General features: G+C 39.7%; 1 protein-coding gene across 8 annotated transcripts in view; it reads left to right on the top strand.

The window, feature by feature from the left end:
* The window catches only part of KCNH7 (potassium voltage-gated channel subfamily H member 7), a 331,840-nt gene that overhangs the window by 122,855 nt on the left and 187,557 nt on the right, over nt 1-21,428 (top strand). The window lies entirely within an intron of this gene.

The following is a 21,428-nucleotide window of genomic DNA, read 5'->3' as shown; positions in this document are numbered from 1 at the left end:
GATTGCTGCGCTTGGTTTTACAGCCAATGAAGCTACATTCTGAAGAGGGTTCCACAGAGTGTACAGGGTGCCTCCAGCTCTTCCTGACTCCCGTGCATAGGTCTCCAGACACACAAAGGTCTGTGGAATCCAAAAAAAGAAAGGGGCAAAGCTGAAGAGCTAGCATTCCCCCAGATGTGTCATCCTCTCCGCTGAGAGAGGTGAAGGGGATGAGTGACAGAAAATGGTACAACATAAACCCTCTCTCAGGAGAGTGACATTCCCCTTGTTCCAAGTAAAATGCTAGATGTGTATACTGGACTGGAAGGAGGAATTATTGATATTCATCTGTTTTATGTCCAAGAATTTGGTGATCATGTAAACCAATTGGGCCCAATTCTGAAGTCAATGGGAGCTGCATACAAGTAACTGAAGGCAGTGTGAGGCCCATAAAGTAAAAGCAAGGATTTGAGACGTTGGTTCTAATGAGGGCATTCACATTTGATACAGAGAATAATTACAGAAATATGCATCTTCAAAGGTTAATAAATTATTAAATGTCAGGGTCCAATTCTGCAATCCTTATTCAGGCAAATTTCCCAGTGATGTCAACTCTTGTTTTGCCTGAGTAAGGGCTGCAGAAATAGGTCTCCCTCTTTGGAACTGTTCTTTAGACGTGTAATAGACACACTCAACTTTGCTGTTTTGATATTACTTTATTCCTCAAAAGCACAATCCAGCATATGACACACGGTACTTTAGTGATGTACTCCAGGAAATCCTCAAAGCACTAGAGGAATATAATGCTTCTTAGTTCCAAATCTGCTCATGCATAACGAAGGTTAGAATACACTTCCGCAGCGAATATATTCCTCTTCAATAGGGCAGGAGAGGAAAAGACTCAGGTGAATTTATTTAATAATTGATAGTGGAAATAGACTCTAATGAAATTTCCATCATCCAGAAACATGAACTCTACCTTATATTTACAGTCCTTTATTTGTCTGCTAATACCTGACTTGGCAGCTTCCTTGAATTCTCAACTTGAACAGAAAGGGCCGAAGGGTTCCTCCTGTTATAAAAGAGGGCTCATGAGAAGAAAATTTGCATGAGGTTCTCCTCCCAAATTATTCCATGAGTGGTGGTGGGGGATCGCCTATCCCTTTCAAGGGGCTGCAGGGCATGCTCACAAACCCTGCAAATCATAGGGGATCAGAAAAATTCCAAGGCCATATGTATTGAGGCCCTGTACCTTCCCAATACTTTCTGCCAACAGCAGCTGCTTTGGAAGCCCTCATTAGAAGGGGATTCCTGCAGGCTGCATTGTCTTTTATTTGTAAAGTCTGCAGGGCCTGGGGAAAGAGGAGAGGGGTCGAAATACTCCCTAAATGTGCATCCTGTTGGCCCTGTTCCTGGCCTGCCCCATTTTCTCTTAGCCTTCCTAGTCTCCACCTTCTCCACTTGCACAGATCTTTGGGCAGCCTCTAGGGTGGGAAGATGGTGTGTGGAATGGCACTGATTCACACAAAGTGGGGTTGAAGAAGATGCTGTCATGCCATTTATTGCCATATATCAAATCACCTGAAAAGTTGGCTGTAGGGACTGTGCCTCTTCAAGTTGAGACAGGCATCAAATAAGACATTACGTGTCATAGTCTTCTCTAGCTTGATGCATAGATGCAACTCCCCTTAAAAGGGAGTTGAACATATGTGTGTAAACGTACCCAGAGGAAAATATGCCTGTGAGTGCATACAACAGAATAATACCATGGGATTGCAAAAATGTTCCATATATTATTGTTTTAAATGCAACACATTTTTGGAAGTAGCACATTTACTGGACCTGATTCGCGTCTTACTCGCACCTTTGTAAAACAGAGATAACTTGGGGGATACTGTTGTGTAAAACCTGTGAGAAGAGAATTAGAGCACTATATCTGATTAGATGAGGCCAGGGTTTAATTAAAATAATAGCAATTTTAAAAAATGTATTTTAAATCAGCACAGCAGAAAAATTGCTGGGTCAAATGAGGGGACCTGTAAATGCAGCTGTTCTATCTCCTGTCAGAACTCTGGGACAACCAACTGACCATGTAGGGCAGGAAAGTCATTCAAATGATCTTGCTTCCCCTTCCCATATTCCCACTTCTCTCTGTGAGGGACTCTGTGTGCTTTGCCTTCTTTCAGATCTAGGGTTACAGGATTTAGTGTTCTCCACCCTTGGGTTGACTTTATGACTTTTATCAAATGGGCTGTGTTTCTATTTTGTGTGTCCCACAGCAAGTCAATTAATCCATCAGCCTCAAAACTTTTTAAGGATGAACTGGCTCAGAAGTTCACAGACACATTTGTTTTGCTGGTTTAGGTTCCCTAATCGCGTTTAGAGTCTAATTTTAGGCCCCAAATCCTGCAACACTTTAACCACATAGGTAAATTTCCTTATTGACTTCAATGGGACTACTTATGTGAAGGTGTTTCCAGGATTGGGGCCCTAGATGGTGGTCATATCATGTACTTGCAGAAGACTGATTCTAATACGGTTGGATGCTTTGCTAATAGTTCCCACTGCTTTATAAACACACAGGCAACTCGCAGCTACTGAGGCCTATGCTTGTTACCATCAGTCAGAATTTGGAAACCTTATACCAACACTCCACATGAAAAAGTATTATCTGAAGCACTGAAGCTCACTAATGGAGTCGGTGCCCTGATATTGGTCTGATAGCAGACAGGTTCTAGAGGTCAATGGTGTAGAAATAATGAGACAATTGCAGAACTGAGCTTTAGGAACACACCTGTGGGCAAGCCATGAGTACTAGCTGCCCTTTAAGGAAACATGGCTTCAGGTCTTACCACCAAGACCATGGAACCTGCAGCCCCACCGTCTAGTACATCATTTGTGTAGTTCCTTCAGGCAGTTGTTATAATATAGGTTGATAAGACTTTTAAAAAGTGAAGAAAGGATTCTCAGGTCCAACTCCTATAAGCTACAGGTCTCACAAAATAACATTGCAGTGCACAACTGAGCATCTTCACAACTCTTTTTATCTAAAAAATACATAGATATGAAGCAAAGTCATTTTTAATTTTCTTGGATCAAGCAAAAAATAACTGTTACTGGGGCAGCAGTATGGTTTTCAATCATTTTAGCATCATATGATGGGGCAGAAACAGGTGGCCCACCACATTAATTGAAGTGACAAATCAAATATGAAAAGTACATTTGATATGCTATTAATAGTATGTGAAATGTCTAGTCAACTGCTGATTTTATAAACAGCATAAGTGTATTTGTCTTCTGTGTTGAAAGATACTATACAGTGACTCATCAGAGGGACTGTACAACTGTGGTATTTTCAATAATGCCAAAGTAAAGACTTAATTGTGATTTCCCCTTGCAAAGCCTTTGGTGAAATGTGTGTTTGTGGGGAAAGGTTGTTCTAGGTTGAAAAGTGAACATATTATTTCTCACTCCACTGGTGATTTCTGTCTCTCTTCCCTCCCCCCCAGCAACTGTTAATACATATTGTCAGTTTTGTTTTAGAGAAAAGAGCCTGGTTTTGTTCTGGTTTCACTATCTTGTAAGAAAGGATCAGATTTACTAACTTACTCTGTGAGTACTTCCACTGATTTAAATAGTACTTGAGATGTAAACTACCACCCAGTGTAACTGTGGGGCAGAAACTGATCCAAAATAAAAATGGCTTATGTTTGTAAGAAGAATTTTGCAGATACTTAGGGCTAAATGATCAGCACAAACTCTATAATAGGTGGACATGTGTAGTTGGATGGTTCATCTGCCAGAACAGTTTGATTTTGCTGCCATTTATGGAATTTTAGGGAATAAAACACAAAGTTAAACAAAAAAAAATTCACACCTAGCACTTTCTCATACCTGCCATAATTAGACTGGTTTCCTCTGTCAGCAAAAGCCTGTTCAGATGCTGCAACATCCTTTTAAGGTCCAGGGCGGTCTTTGTTTCTGTAACTGATTAGCTCAAATGGAGTTTAAGCAGGGATGAATTTGTGCTCCAGTCCAAAATTTGGAGTGAAATCCTGGCCCCAATGAAGTCAATGCAAATTTTGTCATTGAGTTCAGCGGAGCCAGGATCTCAACCTAGGTAATGTTCACAGCTTACATTGCTATAAGTGGATTTTGTAGGCTTTAATGGATAACAAAATCCTTAAAACACATTTTGTGTCAGTATTTGATTACCCCAGACTCACAGGAAGAAAGACAAGATGCAAGTCTGGAGGGACACTGTTTATATAACCTCCCCAGGTGCAAGGGGCCAGTAGCTTACCTGAGCCCCATTAGCCTGGCCGCCAACTCAGATGATTGTTTCCCCCCTGCCTATCACACCCCCCCACTTCCCAATCTCTGAGGGAGGGCAAACCCTTAAAGGAGCCACTATCCTTTTTCCCTACCAGATAACACCCCCTTGCCTGGAGGTTGCATTTTGACCATTCTAAAAGCCTGACTAGACAACACAATGGTTGTATAGCCTCACATTGAGGGGCCAGGTTAAAAAGTGGAAGCAAGCTTGAAATCTGCACAAAATTCAGAGTGCATTAGTTATCATTCAGTTTGGTTTATGACTTGAATACCCAAGGCAATGTTTAGGTTGGACCTAGGGCAAGGTGCAGTAGGAGCTTAAGATATGACTTGTACTGTAATTTCCTCTTCAGGTTTTGTTTAAAGGGATAAAAAATTATTTGTATGATCACTATGCTGAAATGGTAGGATCCCAGACTCGTGGGGCATTTCTTTTTAAATTATGTTATAATGTTTTAAAAGCATCTCCTTTAGCAGCCTTTAATCTAGTGTCTGCAATTGATTGTAGACACAAATTTAGTGCCTAGATTAAGACATTTGAGCTATTATGTATGTGCACAAGCAGGATTTTAGTCATAGTATTTGGAAGTTGCTACACCATCTGTAGCATCTAGGAACCACTTTGGTGATACTTAGCAGAGCTATATCTATCGCATATAGATTCATCAATTCTCCATATGGTGTATGCACTTATAGACTTATCTGCTTGAAATAATTTTGGGGGAAAGTGATGTAATTTTATCATCAGTAAGTAACTATGAAATTCATTATCAATTCTAATAAGATTTTTGGACCTGATTTGGAAAGTAGTGATGGAAGAGAATATGTTAGATCATAGTGACATGCTACTAGCCTATCCATATAGAAACTCTCCTGCTGGGTGATGTGTAGAATACCATGATAACCTAGATATCTAGATTACCATGATCATTTATGATATGTCATAGCTATGAAACAGTCTAACAGACACCAAAGGATTTAGCATTTATATTGGACACTTGAAATATCAGCACAGTGCATCAAGCAAGCAAGGCACAACTACTATCAAGACAACAGAAAAGGAACATGAAGCTTCCGCAAAGTTTGATTTCATGTGGATTAGGAAAGGTAACTGGAGAGTGAGCAAACTGAGTGTCTCAAATAGTGATAGTGAAGACAGCAACTATCAACGTCACATTGGCTTTGCAACTGACAGCCACTTGGCAACAGCTGTAACAAATGTCCTACAAGCAGATTGAATTATCCAAGTGAAAGTTCCATCACTAGATGTGACAACTAATGGAGCCAATACTTCCAGCGATAGACACAATCTTGCAGTAAAATGCAAGAGATCAAGCACTTAGTATAAGTATTTATTTACCAGCATTTTCAATGCAAATGTTGGTGATGATTTGGCATGGGGAAAAGGAGTTATCAGACGATAAAGCACAAAAATATAGTTATAACAGTAACCACTGGAGTTAGTGGATACTGAACCTAGTTATGTGACTGAGGGCAACTAATCTTTGGAAAACCTTCTTTGTGTCAGGTGACTGGGGCTGGGAAATGAATGTCAGTCCTTGACCAGCACTTCAGTGTGTCACACCTCTATTTCATAGCACCAGAAGAAAACAAGGAGGCAGCTCCTCAGTTGGTGTAAATCAGTGCCACTCCATGGCTATCAATGGAACAATGACAATTTACATCATCTGAAGATCTGACCCTAAATAATTGCAAACATGAAGCAAATGAAGCCTCCTAAATCTCTCAGTCTGGAAGGAAACATGGGCAAGAACTAGAGGAAGTGACTCAATACTTCCAAGTGTCCCTGGAAGCAACAGGTATTGCAGAGATCTCACAGAGAGTGAAATCCTCCAATCTTCTACTTGGACCAGAGGGATTGGAAATAGTCAGTAATTCCAGTGAAAGCATAGTAAAAGCTTGGCAGTCACTGGCCGTGTAGAATCCAGTGGCTATTGTAATGTAACTTTGACTAGTGCATATCCCCTTATAGGAACACAGTTTTTTTTCTCTCTCCTCCACATCAGACCCCAAGTAGAGTTTGGGTGAGCCACTCACAGAGATGGCCCTGCAGCCTGTACTTAACAGCTGTAATATTTGAGCTCAGATTAATCTCTAGCGGATGCTTGTTCTGAAGATTTTCCAACAGGAAAGTTCTACTCCCATGAGATGTACCCTAAGCTTTATCAGCCACCCTGTCCTAGTTGGCTTAGATTGTTTCAGTGCAGTTTGTATAATATCTAGCAGTGAAGTAGAAGTAGTGAATGTGACAGAGCAAAGCATGTGGCAGTTGCTTTACTTCTCTTTGTAATGTAATGAAAATATATAGAGTCTTGAAGCAGCTCACCATGGAATGGATTCTGAAATCCGGGGTCATGGAAAAGCCAGCACGAGAACTAAATTGGGCATAGAATGCAGGAGTAGGTAAAAATGAATGGGAAACAAAACTGTTTCAGCTTTTCTGTCTGAAGGGACAGCTAAGGATGGGCTACGTTTGTCAACATGACACTGACAGGCAAAAGGCATTCAAGAAGAGCAGGTCTGACTTCTTGAAGAAAAGAACAGAAGTGAAAGTGCTTTACTGAATGAAAATCAGGCTTTTCATATTTATGAATATAAAAAGCAGAGGCAAAAGGTTACCAGTGGGTCACACAGATGACAGTATTACGAAGAAAACTTATGAGCAAGGAGACAGTGACTCCCGGAGCTTCTCAATTCAGATCAGTTCGTTAGGACAGTCAATATGGTGCAGCAGTGAAGACACAGCTCAATACAGACATATGTGTTGTTATCATCCAAAAAGAATTAGCGAAAAATTCAGAGTAAAAGCATCAACTGTCTTCATGAGTGGGTTGGTGCAAAGTAAGAGTTATGGTTCTCAAAGCGGAGAGGCCAGAAATAAGTACAGACCTAGAGAATGTCAGTGCACTGTAGAGATCAGTGGGAACTGCATGGACCTGGAATGGACAGTACAGTCTTGTGCACGGGACTGAGAGTCTGGAAACCTGTCTTCTATTCCCGACATACTGTGTGACTTTGGGAAATCACTAAGGCAACCGGAAAATCAAAGAATTAATAAAAATTGATTGCAAATTTGTATCTCAATGAAATCACATTTTCCTAAGGAAAAATTTTCATATGGAAATTTTCAACCAGCTCTACTTCTAAAACTTTAATTAACAGGTTCTCAGCCTGGGCACAAGACCGTCAGGGGCAAGTCTGAATCATGCGTAGCCTCCCCTTCCTCTCCCCCCGCTTACCAATTCTTTCTGACCAGATGGGATTTATATTGGGAATTCCTTGTGAAACATAAGGCAACAAACCTTCTTTCTGTTGTAACAAGGTGGCATGGTATGGGAATGATTGAGAATACCTCAATGAAAAATACCTCATGTGAAATCCCAGAGTGAAACTGTATAACCCCAGGGCTCTTGAATCCCATAATGTCCTTACCCAATGTTTATTGAAATTGTCTAAAACTCATGATCTGAAAATATTTTGGGAACACGTTTTCTCATCAGATTTCCAGTTCAATATTTCCTGCTTTCAACTGGACCAGAAATATCATGAGAAAGTTTCCACCCATTTCTAGGTAGGATGGAACCAGGAAACAAGGATGGGTAAAAATCAAAAATAAATTAAAAAGAAAACTGTAACCAAACCTTTCAAACCTCTTAAAGGGTTCGATGTGGATTCAGTTCACTTTTGGTCAATTCTTAGTTTATCTGATCTGATTTGCAAATTTCTAGGAATTTCCCATGTTTCATATATAGCTATATAACAATACCATGTTCTTTAAATGCTGCCTTTTTGGCCTATGCAGATATGGAAATGTCCTTGAATCCACTACCTTCCCTGCACCCTCCAGTAGAAATGCTAAAGCCCCATAGTGACCCGAAGAATCAATATTTATTAATACATTGAAATAGCAGAGTAAGAAAGCTCATCTGTCTCAGATAAGAATTTACTGAGAGATTACATTTCTTCATTCTATTTCCAGATTAATAGAATTTAAATAACTTTGTTTCTGCTGTTTATTTAAGACACAAATATGATTTTATTTGTTCAGTTAAAAACTGAAAGTATCATTTGACTTGTCAGTTTGCTTTTATGCTCCATTTATGTTCCATGGCACAATTACTATATAAATTATTCTAAATGTGAAATAATGATATGTAGATTCTATTATTTATACACCACCAATAGCATGCTAAGTTTAAACACTAAATATAGCTTATAGATCATCTATTTATTTTAATCTATGAAAGAAAATCATAAAGTTGCATTTTTATGTTTATTATGCAAGGAGAGTATCAAAGCATAAACAATGGTCAAATGAGTAGCTGATGAAGCATACAGCCATGTCTGTGTCCCTTTCTATTCACTAGTCATGAGCATTTGCACAAATGAGTTTAATTAGAACCACTCTTTAGGAAATGGGTGTTCTTTATATCAATAGTCATATTCAAATGAAACGAATAGTGGGATTTGTTTTCAAATAACAGCACTTGTTATCTGTTGGTCACTAGTGATTATTAGTTATTTATCATTCATTATTCTTCAGGGTTAAAATTACTGTCATCTGATCAGGGAGTAAAAGTAACTGTATGTGACTTAAGTGATCACTCACCTCACCAGAACTAATGAATATATCACAGGCTGGAAATTATTTGGCCAACTTATTGGTCAGTACAAACACACATTAACACATTATACATTATACAAAATCAAGATCAATTTGTGGAGAGAAAAAAGGTCTAAATGTATTAGATAGTTTATTGACAGCAAATAATTTGTCAAGCTCTACAAATATCTATATCATCTATATCTATAGCTCTCTCTATATATATCACAGTGAGAAAAGCTGAGAAAAAAACATAAGGTTTAAGGGAAGAGATCCAATTTTCTACTTCAGTCCGGAAATGTAGCTATAAAGGTACCAGGGCAGCATTAAGAAAGGTCTTTCAGCTGAATGAAACTTATCATTTTGGTAAGTCAGCTGGGTAAATTATTAATCATTAAAATAATTTATCTTTCAAATGTTCAAATGCATTCTCCAAAGCTTCCCTAACCAGAGCCAAAATTCTTTGTACCGTAAATAAATGATTATTTTTTGAAAGGTTCCAGGTATTCACTGATTTCAGCTGAGTCATTAGTATTGTAAGAAAAACCTATTACAACTCTGTTACTTCCATTTCTGGTCCTGGGTGAAATCCAGAAGCAGAAAGGTACATGAATGTATTTAAAATAAAAGGGAACAATATTTTTTTCAAAACTTGTTTTATCTGTCTAGTCTGCCCTTCCTAGAGCATGTGTGTGTCTGTACAATTACCAAGAGAGAAAAGGTATACAACTACCAAGTCCATTTTGACAAATCAGAAGGTAACACATAACTATTAAAACACCCCACAGTAATGAATTTTTCACTTAGAACTTTTCTGATCCTAATTAGCCAACTCCTAGCAAATATTTATAGGTCTATTTTCCTTTCAATTCATGTTTATAACTCTGATTAGAATCAGTGGGAGTTATGTTTATGAATGAACAGCAGAAGAGACCCTCTTAAGTGGAGATTCACGCTATTGCTGTACACAGAGTTTCATGATTAAAGATAAATTGGCCAACAAAAAAAATTTTTTGGTGGTGTGAAAAGGCAAAATTTCCACTTTCCATCTGCTCAGTTTTGTTTAATTTGCCAGAAGCAAAAAGCAGTTTCCACCAGTAAAACTGCTTTGACTTTGAGAAACAAGTTTTATGATCACACTGTTGGGTTAGAGGTGAAGATTTACTGAACCATGGCAGCACTCACGCACAGACACTTTGGACTGGTACATGCAGCATGGCAAAATAGAACATCTCACAACCTTCTGCCCTAAAAACACGTGCTCTTCCACTGGAGCTAAAGGAAAATGTTTCATTAGCTCTAGACCCCTACCCAAATGCACCCTCCCTCCATTCAACATTCCACTGCTACTGGGGCAGACTCTTATACGCTAAAATACTGAGCAGATCTAGCATACCGTATCCTATAGCAGGAGATGGTGTGAACACTCATACATACTTCCCCATTAGGGTAGAGATCTTCCATGACACAAAGTTGGGAGGTATTGCCAATTCGGAGAAGGATCGGGATATTCTGCAGGGAGACTTGGATGACCTTGTAAATTGGAGTAATAGAAATAGGATGAAATTTAATAGTGAAAAGTGTAAGGTGATGCATTTAGGGATGACTAACAAGAATTTTAGTTATAAGCTGGGGACGCATCGGTTGGAAGTAACGGAGGAGGAGAAAGACCTCGGAGTCCTGGTTGACCGCAGGATGACTATGAGTCGGCAATGTGACGTGGCCATGAAAAAAGCTAATGCGGTCTTGGGATGCATTAGGCGAGGTATATCTAGTAGGGGTAAGGAGGTGCTGCTTCCGTTATACAAGGCACTGGTGAGACCTCATTTGGAGTACTGTGTGCAGTTTTGGTCTCCAATGTTTAAAAGGGATGAACTCAAACTGGAAAGGGTACAGAGAAGGGCCACTAGGATGATCAGAGGAATGGAAAACCTGTCGTATGAAAGGAGACTCGAGGAGCTCAGTTTGTTTACCCTAACCAAAAGAAGGCTGAGGGGGGATATGATTGCTCTCTTTAAATATATCAGAGGGATAAATACCAGGGAGGGAGAGGAATTATTTCAGCTCAAGTAATAATGTGGACACGAGAACGAATGGATATAAACTAGAGGTGGGGAAGTTTAGGCTTGAAATTAGAAGAAGATTTCTAACCATCAGAGGGGTGAAATTTTGGAACAGCCTTCCGAGGGAAACAGTGGGGGGCGAAAGACCTCTCTGGCTTTAAGATTAAGCTCGATAAGTTTATGGAGGGAATGGTTTGATGGGATAACGTGATTTTAGTCAATCAATCAACAGCGTGCCATCGCGGGTAAATAGTATCAATGGTCAAAGAGGGTCTGGCTGGAGAATCTTGCCTGCATGCTCGGGGTTCTACTGATCGCCATATTTGGGGTCGGGAAGGAATTTTCCTCCAGGGTAGATTGGCAGAGGCCATGGAGGTTTTTCGCCTTCCTCCGCAGCATGGGGCGGGGGTTGCTAGCTGGAGGATTCTCTGCGTCTTGAGGTCTTTAAATCACAGGATTTGGGGACTTCAACAGCTGAGTCAAGGGAAGGGGGTGGGTCAGCTACTGTGGCCTGCATCATGCGGGAGGTCAGACTAGATGATCATACTGGTCCCTTCTGACCTTAAAGTCTATGAGTCTATGAGTCTATAATTCAGATGAGAGGACCAGATCCTCTGGTCTATTAAAGATGCTCTGTGACACTTGAGTCTAGCTGGCCAGTGAACATGTTTTGAACATAGAAAGTGCTATTTAATTCTAAATGCTCTGAAAATCCAGTCCAAGGTGTCTCAATTAAGACTCCCAACATTAGTGAATACTTTTGACCTTAATTTCTCTGGCTCAGATCCACAAATCCACATTGATTTCAATGGAAATTAGGAACCTAAATACTTTTGTGGATCTGGGCTTTTGGGCCTCAGTTCCCAGCTCTGATATGGAGATAATACTCTTTCATCTCACAGGGTATCAATGTTTTGGAAGCACTCGGATACTACAATGATGAGTACCCTAGAAAAGCCCATAAGAAAATTAATAACTCTGCCTCCAGAATAGGGTTTGAATAGTGTGCAATAAATAAAGCATGGGGCCACATACTGAACAAGAAGATAAAATATTGAATAGCTACTTATTAAGTGAGCACTGTCCATTCTGTACACTGAATGAGGAAGGGGTCGTGTGGAAAAAGTAGTATGTGATCATGTAATTAAAGACTGTGTCATAATGCATATGCACAAGAGTGAGGAGGGAATCATGTTGCACAGGCAACCTTAGTTCTGGCATTTGCTAACTTTTGAGTGCCTGACTTTGCAACCTTATTAATGTTCTTTTAATGTAGGGTAGTGGGTGTGTCTGTAATGTATTATTTAGCTTACAGTAGCACCCTATAACAAACGTCACAGATGACTCTGTTAAACTTAGTCTTCCAACTTCTTTTACTTAGCATGTGAGCAAGTTGTAACACTTGGGAAGATATGCTGCATAATTATTAGTTTAGGATTATGCAAGGTTCTGTGCAGAGACACCTTTGGAAGAGAGGTGCAAGGAGCAGCAGAGTTTGCACTCTGCCTTGGTTTCTCATTAGAGTCAATTCTTGAAGTAGTGTTGCTTCCTGGGAACCAGGCATTGGTGTTGGTCTGAAAGTCCTAAAAGAAGGCATTGCATGCATGCTGTTTGACCACGTCTGTTCTAGGTCTAATGTATATACAGTCTGCAGGTAAAACAAGTTACACTTGTAGTATACCCAGAGCCCATGAGTGTCTTCCACTGGAAAGCTGTCTGGAGCTTTGCAGGTCATCTGTTACAAGTTAGCAGAGGGGTGACAAGGGTGTCAGAATGGGACACTGATATCAGAAGAAGGGAACATTTACTTCCACAGATAAGGTGAAGGAAAATGGCAGGAAGGGATGTTAAAAGGACCAAGGAAAAGGAAGGGAAGGGGGGCATTTGATTAGGTTAAAAGGATAGGGAGAAAAAAAGGGGGAGTCAAGACAGAATGATAGAGGGGTGCATCAAGGGCTGGGGAAATGAAGCAAGTAGTGTAGGAACTGTGAGGGAGAAAAGTGGGAAGAGGTATTGGCAAACAGCTAACAACAGATGGAAAAGACTGGCCAGAATCTAATTGTAAAATGCACTTAGCTGACATCACTTGTCTTCTGAGGGGTTAGAGTTCCAGAGGATGCTGGTTGGGCCTTGGGAGGCCATGTCTACACTTACAAGCTGACAGTGGCACAGCTGTACCGATACAGCAGTGCCACTGTAAGAGCGCTCATGTAGCCCAAATTATGCTGATGGAAGGAGAGCTCTCCCATCGACATAATAAAACCAGCTCAATGAGCAGCAGTAGTTATGTCAGCAGGAGAGCATCTCCCGCTGACACAGTGCTGTGCACATGGGCGCTTATGCCGGCAAAACTTATATCACTCAGGGGTGTGTTTTTTCACATCCCTGAGTGACAAAAGTTTTGCCAACGTAAGTGCTAGTGTAGACATAGCCTAATTCTTGAACTGATGCAATTCCTGTGATTATGAGAGAGAGAAAGGGAAAAAAATCACTGTTTGTTAAAAACTGACAATACCTTGTGTTGCTGACTTTTTTTTTAATCAAAACACTTGGGTTTGACTCTGCAAACACTTTGATGCCAACAGGCGTCTGGACATTCCACCCTGCAGGATTGAAGCCTTGTGTGGATTTCCTTCTGTCTTCCACACAATGTAATGGTGGTTCTCACTGGTAAGAAAGAAGATGTTTTTGTGCAAAAACTGCTGTATGCTCACAGCTGGATTACACACATGATGCATTTCAGGGTGAAATTCTGTCCCTTTACGGAGGGGAGACCCTACTTAGAAGGGGAGAAATGGGGACAATGCTCTTATCAAATTCACAAATTACTCTGTACCTCTGTTCTTTATATGCAAACATCCTGAAATGACAATAGTTGCAACTGGCTTCTACATCAAAGACTTTTAAGAAAATATTATATGAAGTTATGACTTTTCTTTGCAAGATCTTAAAAGTTGTGAGTGTAGCATTCCCCTTTATTCTGCACTGGTGAGGCCACATCTGGAGTATTGTGTCCAATTTTGGGCCCCCTACTAAGGATGTGGACAAATTGGAGAAAGTCCAGCAGAGGGCAACAAAAATTATTAGGGGGTTGGGACACATGATTTATGAGAGGCTGAGGGAACTGGGCTTATTTTAGTCTGCAGAAGAGAAAAGTGAGGGGGGATTTGATAGCAGCCTTCAACTACCTGAAGGGGGTTTCCAAAGAGGATGGAGCTAGGCTGTTCTCACTGGTGGCAGATGACAGAACAGGGAGCAATGGTCTCAAGTTGCAGTGCGGGAGGTCTAGGTTGGATATTTGGAAAAACTAGGAGGGTGGTGAAGCACTGGAATGGGTTACCTAGGGAGTGGTGGAATCACCATCCTTGGAGGTTTTTAAGGGCTGGCTTTACAAAGCCCTGGCTGGGATGATTTAGTTGGGGTTGGTCCTGCTTTGAGCAAGGGGTTGGACTAGATGACCTCCTGAGGTCTCTTCCAACCTTAGTCTACTATGATTCTAGCACAGGGGTCGGCAACCTTTTAGAAGTGGTGTGCCGAGTCTTCATTTATTCACTCTAATTTAAAGTTTCGCGTGCCAGTAATACATTTTAACATTTTTAATGTATAAGTCTATAATATATAACTGAGGTATTGTTGTATGTAAAGTAAATAAAGTTTTTAAAATGTTTAAGAAGCTTCATTTAAAATTAAATTAAAATGTAGAGCCCCGGACCAGTTACCAGGACCCGGGCAGTGTGAGTGCCACTGAAAATCAGATTGCGTGCTGTCTTCGGCACACGTGCCATAGGTTGCCTACCCCTGTTCTAGCAGCTGTCATCTTACCTGACAAACCAGACACTGAACTGGGGACTTGTAGAGCTAGCGTATCAGGCACTCAAGGTAACAGCCCTAAGAAACCCACAGTCTTTGAAATTCAGGCAGAAAAGAAATCATATAACACATTGACCAGCAGGTTACGTATATACATCATCATGTAGGATTTCATGACTTAATAATCAGATGTGTGGATCTAAAGTTGAATTTCCCAAGAAAACAAAAACACTCTAATGAAACTTTCATTTCCAGTTCTTTGGACTTTATAGTGTGGTAAACGTACCACTTACTCTCCCTCTCATTACTATAGGGCTAATTGATGATCAGCACTTGGAATTCTCACTGAAATTGCTGTGAGTAGCAAGTGTTCAACATCTCGCAGGAGCTAGGTCTGAAACAGATAGATGCTGAAATATTATGGAATGAAATAATTATGCCGGATTTACTATGATCATTCAACTTCCCTTTGTGATGTATTACACGAATACACAGCACATCCCTGTGATCAGAGTACATTAAATCTTCTAAGGAGCAGACACAGGAGTACTCTATCCAGGATAACTGTGCTTAGGAATGTCAGCTAATTGTATGAGGTTAATTTAAGCCTTTTCTTCTGTTTCCAAAGTAAGTGGTAGCATACATGGAACAGAATGTTCTCATTTTGCAGAAATAGAACAGCAACCTGTATTTCCTGAGAGAGAAATTAGTCTGGATCCCATTTGCAAAGGCAAACATAAGGAAGGGAGGAAAAAATAAACGTATTCTTCTATATTTTTAGTAGATTTGCCTTAAATCAAATAGTAAAGCCATGAAACAAAAATGGATCTTTTATAAAGAGATATGATGTAATGCAGTAGGGTGTCATAAAGGCACTAAATCATATCCCAGCTATAAACCTGTAACATCAAATTTTGTTGAAAGATTTGCATGTGCATTATAGTGCAGTGAGGCTAAGGCTATAATAAGGTGTGTGAGAAGTTGCCCTGTGCCAAACAAGCAGAAGGAGCTTCAATTTTAAACAGACAAGCTTTATTCATGGTGGCTTCCTCTGTATTGTATAATTACTAATGTATATCCAAGGAGATATATACAATACAAAGGCCCAACCCTGCACATACCTACTACTCATTGTAGAATTCAGTGGGATGGTATAAATCAGTCTGCTGGGTAGTAATCATTTTCAGGACAGAGCTCTATTTCTGTAAATAATTACACATATAATATTTTATGCGTACTTTGCATAGGTTTAGATGATTTCACATGGTAAATAGCAGCGGCGAATCAGACTCAGGAACTCTGGGGCATATCCAGGAATGCATCATTGATTTCTGGAATCCCACTCCTGTGTTTTGCATACAAGCATATCCTACTTGTTTCTGACACAGTCAGGAGCAGCTCAATGACTTGTCTTGTGGGACTCATTATTTTATTATGTGTACTAGTTAGAGGGATGTTCACTGTGTAATGCTCAGCCTTACTGCACATGGACACCCTGTTTCCTTGTGCATATAATGGGTTATATGTTTTGCCTTTTTGCTTGGATTCCCACTCTTGCTTTAACAAAGTAGAAACTTGGTGCCATATCATTGAGGTAGTGTTATTTAGTATTTGACTTAACCAGCTGGTGCAAGCAGTACAGAGCTAATAGCCAGTCCTTACTCTGTTCTTAACTAATATTTCCATATTGTGGAATATAGTTAGGTTAGATTTCAGTCTAAAGGGGTAACACATTCTGTCACCATGAATTAGGACTGTTTTGACCTTTTTATTTAACCACACGGTGCTGTGAGAGTCTGGAGAGGCCAGGTACAAACATAATCTGTGTATATTCAGCTGAATAAAAAAGAGCAAGGTCTCTATTTCCCCTCAAAATCTTTTATGTATGTGTGTTTATATCAGTAACATATGCACAAGTGTAACTCCTATGAGTCTAAGTCCAGCTGAGCACTGACAGTATACTAGATGATACAGGCAGGAATAACTCCATCTCTGGAGTGATGAAATGCAACAATTTTCTGACATCTAAGAAATCGGCATGTGGGATTTCTTGCTATGAAACTATGCCATAACCCTTCATCTTGACTGGATCAATCCAAATAGTTACATTATCTCTGAGTGGAAACTGTTTTAACATTATCCTGAATGACAGTATGCCCAAAGCGTGAGGTGTGAAGGGCCAGTGGAGGGGAGGGATGATAGATATCTCAGTTGTTCTCCAGAGTTTCAGCTATCTTTTTAAAATAAATAAATAAATATTTAGCTGTTGGAGTTCTAAAAAATCCTTGAACTTTAACCTGACTTCACATGACTTTACATAACTTCTGTTCAATGTCTTCATCAATGATTTAGATAATGGCATAGAGAGTACACTCATAAAGTTTGTGGACGATACCAAGCTGGGAGGAGTTGCAAGTGCTTTGGAGGATAGGATTAAAATTCAAAATGATCTGGACAAACTGGAGAAATGGTTTGAAGTAAATAGGATGAAATTCAATAAGGACCAAAGTACTTTGTACTTCACTTAGGAAGGAACAATCAGTTGCACACTTACAAAATGGGAAATGACTGCCCAGGAAGGAGCACTGAAGAAAGGGATCTGGGGATTATAGTGGCTCACAAGCTAAATATGAGTCAACAACAGTGTAATATTGTTGCAAAAAAAGCAAACAGCATTTTGGGATGTATTAGCAGGAGTGTTGTATGCAAGACATAAAAAGTAATTCTTATACTCTACTCAGCACTGATAAGACCTCAGTTGGAATATTGCATCCAGTTCTGAGTGCCACATTTCAAGAAAGATGTGGTCAAATTAGAGAAGTTCCAGAGGAGAGCAACAAAAATGATTAAAGGTCTAGAAAACATGACCTATGAGGAAAGATTAAAAAAACTGGGTTGGAGAAGAGAAGATTGAAAGGGGACATGATAACAGTTTTCAAGTACATAAAAGGTTGTTACAAGGAGGAGGGAGAAAAATTGTTCATCTTCATCTCTGAGGATAGGACAAGAAGCAATGGGCTTAAATTGCAGCAAGGGTGGTTTAGGTTGGACATTAGGAAAAAGTACATAAAAGGTTGTTACAAGGAGGAGGGAGAAAAATTGTTCATCTTCATCTCTGAGGATAGGACAAGAAGCAATGGGCTTAAATTGCAGCAAGGGTGGTTTAGGTTGGACATTAGGAAAAAATTCCTAAATGTGAGAGTGGTTAAGCACTGGAATAAATTGACTAGAGAGGTGGTGGAATCTCCATCATTGGGGATTTTTAAGAGCAGTTTGGACAAACACCTGTCAGAGATGATCTAGATAATACTTAGTCCTGCCTTGAGTGCGGGGGAACTGGACTAGATGACCTCTTGAGGTCCCTTCCAGTTCTATGATTCTATGACTTATATGCAGCAAGGGCGGTTTAGGTTGGACATTAGGAAAAACTTCCTAACTGTCAGAGTGGTTAAGCACTGGAATAAATTGCCTCGGGAAGTTGTGGAATCTCCATCATTGGAGGTTTTTAAAAGCAGGTTAGACAAACACCTGTCAGGGATGATCTAGATAATACTCCTGACATGAGTGCAGGGGACTGAACTAGATGACGTCTCGAGGTCCCTTCCAGTCCTACAGTTCTATGATTTTATGACTTACACAGCAATGTCTCCCTGAATCTGCAGAAAGCATGAAACAATAATTCTGAGATGTGAACTACTCTCATTTGTTTCAGTGACACAGCTGCCAATAGAGATAATTTAAATGTCTATTTCATTGCTCATCCAAGTATTTAAGAAAGGACAAGAAGGATCATATTATGGAAATCTACACAAAAGCTAGAGATCTTCCCTACACTAAAACACAGTCATCTATCGCAGCTTCAGATGTGCTAGCCTGCATCTTGACAAGGCTTTTCAACAATGTTATGCTAACTGAATTGAGCTAACATGATTGAAAAGCACAGCCAATGTAACCTGTCAAGACAAGGCTATAGACAAGGCTTTTATGAATAGAGCTGGCTGAATTTTTTTGCCCCAAACTTCTTTGCTAAAAAATACAGATATGAGACAGTGAAACATTTTGGTAATTCACGTCAATTTTGCCAAACTGTTCATTTAAAAAACAAAACAAAAATCTGAAAAAATATCAGTTTCATTTCAATATTTTCATAACAAAACATTTTGAATTTTCAGTTTGAAACAAATTTTCATTCTGAAATTTCTTTTAATTTTAATTTTAAAAAATTCAAAACATTTTAACATGGTCAAAACTGAAATGTTTCAATTTTATTTAGACATATGTTTCATTCAACCCAAAATATTTGTTTCTACTTTTTGATTCACCAAAAGTTGGTTAAAAATTAATTTTCAGTTGAACTTGAGTGATTTTCTGTTGTTTACTTTTTGAAATTGTCAGTAAACAAAAAGTCCATTATTCACCCAGCTCTATTTCTGAGCACGCCTTTAAAATTACAGGCAGGGCAGGGCTGAGTGGGGCATGACTGGTTTCATTTTCCAGAAGGGAAGCTCAGCTTTCACCAGTTAGGGAAACACTGTTGTATGGAAATACACAAATAAAACTTCCTTTAGCATAGCCACTGTCATCTCCTGATCTGGATGAACTGAGGTTTCAGACATTGTAGAAGAAAACATTTTGAGAATTTGCACCAAGCTCTATTGGATAATTCCACCATATTTCTTAGAAAGTGCATACGGAGACAATGTTTATCAAAACCCTATACAAAGAAAGAATCTGTTCTTGTCTGTGATGTCCATAATTCATGTCAAAGAGGTACTGAACTATGACAAATAAGGTTAAAGAAAATGTAGGTTGCTTTTATGTACTAAAACGATGTACACATATCTTGCATTGATCTTTTTTACCTAGTTGTTTCTTTGCATTTTTTTCATAGCCAAATATATTATAAGTAGCATTAGTAAAATAGAATCTCTAGAAAAATACCAACTAAGCAAACATGTCCACTTCTCCATTTATTCTGAAATCAGTGGTATGATTTTTGAAAACTTTTTTCCCCCTTCAGACATTAAACTTCACAAAGTTTAAAGTGAAAAAAAATTGTACCTGGCAGAGTAAACTGGGAAACCAATAGCATCATTTTATCAGCTTATTTAAAATGTTCATATTCACAGTGTTTTCTTTTCCAGCTGACAAAGTACTGTAACAATATTTGAATCCCTTGTCATTTGCATCAGGCTTTCAGGCATAATTACCAATACTATTTGGAGTCTATTGTAAAAGTGTGTAGATGACAAGCTTGAGTAATCTTTCTCATTCTCTTCTTCACTTGGAAAGGTTGCTATTACATAACAGAGTCCAGGCTTGGTTTTGTGTTTTTCCCCATGAAAACTGAATGAAGTTGGCAGTGCTATACTTTTTAATCCTTTCTGGAGCTGACTAGCAAAATGCAACAACTTTTAAATAGTAGAATTTGGACTTCCCACTGTTCAAGTGTGGTGAACCAAGCATATTAGAATGTAACATGTTAGCAAAGAGCTTGAGTCTGTTTGTTGCATTCAATGTGTGCAATGGGTTTGGAAAGACATACGGTTCCAAATTCTTTGCTGATATAATTCCACTGACTTCAGTGTTATGACACGGAAGAGAAATTGGCCCAAGATTAACTAATATGTGAAAACAGATTAAGGGAAGGAAGACAAAGCAGAAGTACCTATGAACAACAAAGAGTTAGGTTGTGCCAAACAGGTACATAAGTGGGTTGGGGATAGGGCAAATTGTGCTCCTCAGGGGGAGCTCTGGGAGGTATTGCACCTCCTGGGACACAATCACAAAAGCAGATCCTCAAGGCCCAGGAGAAAGTGTTCCTACTGTACCATCCATTTTGCAGCCTGTTCCTCCAAGAATGTCCAACCAGTTCCATAAGAGATGTGGAGAGGGAGGCAAGGCAATAGACCCCCACCCTCACCCCTCCTGCTCACCGCTCCCTAATTTCCTTTGACACCAGGGGACATAGGTGCTGGAACTAAGGGGGCTGGGGATACTGCCGCACCCCCTGGCTTGAAGTGGTTTCCATTACATACAGGGTTTACAGTTTGGTTCAATGACTCTTAGCATCCCCACTATAAAAATTGTTCCAGCCCCCCTACCAGGGGAGGGCTTTTAGGAAGGAGCAGTCCTATGCTCCAGAGACTGCTACTGTGTCTGCCGCTTACACAGGATGAAGGCTCCTTCCCTCTCCCCTCCACACTCAGGGGAGAGTTGGGCACAATCTGGCCCTACATATGGACCAGCAATATCCATTGTGCCTGGTATCCCCAAACCACCATTGTACTAGTATACACAGACATGAAAAACAGAGATTTCGTTTGCAGTCTTGCTTTCATTATAATATGTCTAATTTTGTGACACCTCAAAGACACTTCCTGGAGTTGCACCAGAGAATTGACAAAACTGAGTTTCTGGCACTGGGGTGTCTTCCATCTGAGGTACAGTAGCAAGTCTGCCAGCTTTCTTTCCAAGAATTGCCTTGTTTAATATGTATATCAACCCATACTCCACAATCTATCATTCTGCCAAATCCAGTTTCCCACTGCCTACTCACTGTGACTGTGTTCCAAAGCAAACAATGTATTGCATTTTCATATAGCAGTTGCAGTATT

This window comes from Chrysemys picta, chromosome 11, assembly GCF_011386835.1.
Source record: "Chrysemys picta bellii isolate R12L10 chromosome 11, ASM1138683v2, whole genome shotgun sequence".
Lineage (NCBI taxonomy): Eukaryota > Metazoa > Chordata > Testudines > Emydidae > Chrysemys > Chrysemys picta.
Note: the sequence above shows the minus strand (reverse complement) of the source record. Positions and strands in the feature narration are given on the sequence as shown.